Source organism: Mastomys coucha, chromosome X, assembly GCF_008632895.1.
Source record: "Mastomys coucha isolate ucsf_1 chromosome X, UCSF_Mcou_1, whole genome shotgun sequence".
Lineage (NCBI taxonomy): Eukaryota > Metazoa > Chordata > Mammalia > Rodentia > Muridae > Mastomys > Mastomys coucha.
Genome location: NC_045030.1, coordinates 44,008,896 through 44,013,822, shown reverse-complemented (window position 1 = coordinate 44,013,822; position 4,927 = coordinate 44,008,896). Strand labels below are relative to the sequence as shown.

General features: G+C 39.9%; 1 pseudogene; it reads right to left on the bottom strand.

The window, feature by feature from the left end:
- Positions 1–1,111: 1,111 nt before the first annotated feature.
- On the bottom strand, positions 1,112–1,436 carry LOC116092192 (annotated as a pseudogene).
- Positions 1,437–4,927: the final 3,491 nt, after the last annotated feature.

Genomic DNA, 4,927 nt, shown 5'->3' with positions numbered 1-4,927 from the left:
TTTCTTTTCTGGTTAAGGTGACTTTTAGCAAGAGAGAGGAGGTGGGACTTTCACTACCTGAAGCTTCTTAGCACCATTTTGCTATATGTGTTCATTTGTCAGGCTAAAATATTGTAATTATATATGTGAAACTTATAATATGTACTTACAGGTACAAAGTGATGATATAATTTTGCATACAATATTGAATGAATAAATAAAGGTAAATGTTCATCATCTCAAACCTTTAATGTTGTGTATGTGTGTTTGTGTGTGTGATAAGAACATTAGAAACTGACTGTTGAAATTACAGTTACAGACAACTGCAATGTTCCTTATTCCGCTATTAGTTGCAGTGACCACAGTGGCAGTTCATCTGAGGAGCTAATCCATGCTTCCTGTGAGAGTGTTGATAAGCGTTGTCTATCACCTCATTTTCTGGACTCTCAACCACAGAAATATAAAAATACAATCTCTGCTGTTCAGGTCTTTTTTTGCTACCTTCCACACATGCTTTAGAACATACAACATGTATCTTTCTTTCCTGGTTTATTTCAACTAGCCCAAAGTTCTCCAAATCCTTCCATGGTGTTATCACAAGCCAAAGATTCTTCTTTCATTTTATTTTTTTTAATAGGGAAGGTGGCCAACTTTATTAGCATAAGTGAAACTTCCAACTTACAAGAAATATAACATGAACCCAGCACCACCTGTGAATTGTCAGGTCTCATTACTGTTCTGGTCACATCTGGCCACACTGGAGAGTCACAGGACAACCCCATCATAGCTGCTACAAGACCACACTTCTGCTGTGACAGTTCCATCATCAAGGACACACACTGACATGTTTTGAAGTTTTTGAGTTGGAAGGATCAATGTGGAGAAACAGAGCCTTGCTTTTCCAACTAAAATCCAAAGGGAAACTAGGGACTGAGTGAGCAACAGCTCCTCCAGTCTTCTAGAGTGCTCTATGGGTACTTGCTAGTGGCAGGGGACAGGACACTAGCACTAGCAGGCTGCTCTGGTGACACTCAGCTCCGTCCCTTTCTGCAGATGTTTTCTGCTGATGGTAGTAGGTGTCTATTCTGGCAGCTGCAGCAGCTTGATGGGGGAGGAAGGAGCCACCCACCCATCACCTCTTCTTGAAGCCGTAATCTTTTGCATTCATACAATAGGTCTGCCTTAGAGCTCCCCAAACTGATAATCTTTGGGCAACTGTCTCTATCCTTCTCCTGAATGGTACACTCTTTACAATAGTAGGCATCAGAGACTCCGGGACCTCCACAGATCACACACCAGCTCTGGTAAGATCCATAGTTACACTCATCACATATGCGAACAGGGTGCACATAGGAATCACAGATCACACATTTGCCATCACATTTTTCACACAGTCTTCCAATAGCAACACCAGCCTGCTTGCAGCAGAAAATCAAATCTGGATGATGTTTAGCCATAACTGTTTTCCAAGCCGGCAGCTGGAAGCTTAGAGAACTTCTGCCCAACCCTTAACCTACACCATTGCTACTTCCATTTCTCCGTGATTTTTCTTTCATTTTAAAGGCTGAATACTATTCCATTATGTTCATTTACTTGATCAGTTCGTTCCTTGATAGACACTTTGGTTGATGTTCTTATCAGGCTGTTATAAACATTACTTCAGTTAACTTGAAAGTGTAGCTGTCTGCTTAGAAAAATTATTTTGTTGCTTTCTGATATATATACACTAAAAGATATTTCTCTTAGTGTGAATAGTTAACTACATTGGTTAAAAAATGTTTAAATCCAATGTTACATTTTTCATGCAGGTGATCTTCCAAATATTAAAAGTGTTTCTCAAAACCCCACCGCTTTTTCTCCCATTTTTTTCCTTCCCTCCTTTTCCTGCTTTTTCTTTCTTTGCCATACTATTCCCTTGTATTAGAGAGGATTGTCCTGAGGAACAAAAGTAATTATATATATTCAGGATTTGTTAAACTGATCTTTAGGGTGTAGTCCAAGTATTCTATTAATGGATATCTCATGATTTTAGGACCAAGAATCTGATAGTCATTCACTCCATGAGGCTGAGTATCACATTAGTCCCAATTTGTCACTAGAGTCTGGAGGATTCTTGTACAGCTACTAAAACCAGTCTATGTTACAATCCTGAAGATACTGGATAGATAAACTTGTCTATGAGAGTCAGGGCAAGGAAACCAAAAAAGAAAATCCTTCTTTCATCTTCTTTTGTATTGGCTGCAACCAGAAATTGTGGCTCAACTTTAGGGTAGGCCTTCCTGTTTTAAATAATCTGATTAAGAAAATCCCTCACCAGAGTGCCCAGCAGCTTGGGTTTTATTTGATCCCATATATAGTCAAGTAGACAACTAAGATTAGCTCTCACAACTCTCTTTTTCTCCCTCACATCCTTCCTCCTCATTTTTCTCCTCGGCCTTCTTTTCTCCATCTCCTTACTATTGTGGGAATAACCATGCATTTGCCATGCAATAGCTACATCGCTTTATTATATCCTCAGCTCAGATAGCTATTTTCTTGCTATATTCTCACATGGCCAATGTAAGAGAGCTTCCCAGAGTCTTAATAAGAAGACATTACTAGCCTTATCTAGTCATCTATGGATACCTCCCCAACACACTTCCCAATCACTTGTCATCTCACTGAAGGCTCAATTTCAACAATGTAGTAGGATGGAAGCATAGTCACTCAATCATTAATAATTCCCAATTAAGAACCCATCAGACCTTCCAGAGCTCCCAGGGACTAAACCAACTAAAAAGTACACATGGAGGGACTCATGCCTCCAGCTGCACATGTAGCAGAGGATGGCCTTGTCTGGCATCAATAGGAGGAGAGGCCCTTGGTCCTGTGAAGTCTTGATGCCCCAGTGTAGGGGAATGCCAGGGCAGTGAGGTGGAAGTGGGTGGATGGGTGAGGGAGCACCCTCATAGAAGCAAGGGGAGGGAGGATGGGATAGAGGGATTCCAGAGGAGAAACTGGGAAAGGGGATAACATTTGAAATGTAAATAAATAACATATCCAATAAAAAAACAAAGAATGTTCACAGACCACATCAGTTTATGTAACAGTTTAGGTGCGAGAGAGCTCACAAAGCTCCAAACCTAGATGAAAATGAAGAATTACCTAGAGTCAATGGATGCTGGGAGAGAGAAAATCAGTTGTCTCCAGGGGCAAGCCCCTGACTGGTTATCCAATCTCAAGTGGCCAGCTCTAAACACATACAGAGAGAGAGAAAGAGAGAGAGAGAGAGAGGGAGAAAGACAGAGAGAGAGACAGACAGACAGACAGACAGACAGAGAGACAGAGAGACAGAGATAGAAAGACAGACAGAGACAGGGAGACAGAGAGATGTTCTTAGTTCAAGAACAGTTAATTATAGAAGAGATCATGAAATCAAAAGAAGGAGTGCAAAGGAGAAGCTGGAAAGGGGAGGGAGGAGTGCCAATGATGTAAGTACAGTATACTCAAATATAAAATTCTCAAAAAATTAAAAATTTATAAAGAGAACTCATTTCTGCATTAGCACCACTATTTAACATTTCAAATGCAGACAATTGAGGAGTATATGATATTGAATAAATTCATTTGAAATTGTTTTGTATAGTCTCCTGTGATTTTGCTTCTTGTCCAGTTTTATGCATAATAGCAGGGTAATATTTTCAGTCATCTTCTAATATTCAGCACCTTATACGACCTGTAATCCTAAGACCCAGGGAAGGTAAAAATCAAAATCACCTGGGACCAAAGTAGATGTATTTCTTTGGGTTAATGTTCTACTTGAGGAATGTCCTTTGGGAGATAAAATAATACACCATACACACAAATGGCCCGAGAACCTTCTTAATTCACGAGGAGCTGGACTATCCATTCGAAGCTGTGAGACAAATATCTCAGACTTGATTCATTCCAACACTCACAGAGCATGTACTTGCTACATTCTGCAAATTGTGGTAGGGACTGAAGAATCACAAATGTGGTCAACTCAAGATACTCTTGTGAAAATTAGCAAAAGTTGGAAAGTTCTAAAATACAGAGTAAGATACAACACAGACTAGATTGGAGGAGGAAAGCTAATTTGTGCTTGGAAATGTACTTGTTCTAATTTGCTTTCTGTTGGTATGGTAAACACTACAATCAGAAGCAAACTGGGTGGGGAAAGGATTCATTTTACTTTTCATCTCCAAGTAATAGTCCGTCATTGAGGAAAGTCAAGAAAGAAAATTCAAGCAGTAACAGTGGTAGCAAATATAGAGGAACACTGCTTACTGATTTTCTCCTGAGCCTTTGCTCAGCTAGCCATCTTATATAGCCCAGGGAACCCTGCCAATGGATGGTAGTGCCTACAGTTGGCCGGACCGTCCTATATCAATTACCAATCAAAAACATCCCCACAAACAGAGCCACAGGACAATCATATTGAAGAAACCCCCTAATTGAGTCTCCCTCAGATAGTTCTGAGATGTGTCATTAACAGATGATGTTAACTAAGAGTACTCAGCGGATCATAGTTTAACTGACTATCGGTAGATCACTAGCTAGTTAACTAAGAGTAAAGTCATGAAAAGAATGTAATTGAAGAGAAAGCAAACAATGTCAACATGGTTAGAAAGGAAATGGGTGGAGTGTTAAAAAACAGGCCTATAATTGAGAATAGAGTATTGAATACCACCCAAGCATTTTCCACTTACATGAATGTAGACCTTCTGATAGCAAAATAGTTACTACTTTCTATTACCACTCCTATTCCAATTGTCCCAGTCAGTGCCTACCTACATCTTCATTTGTATCAAAATCAGCCAACTTAATGCATTAAGTCATACATTCTCTAGATACCAAGTTTGTTGTGCGTCTATCAAAGATCTGAAAGACCCCCGGAACTGGGGAGATCCTTACTCAAATCTCGGGATGACGCGACCACCCAATGACT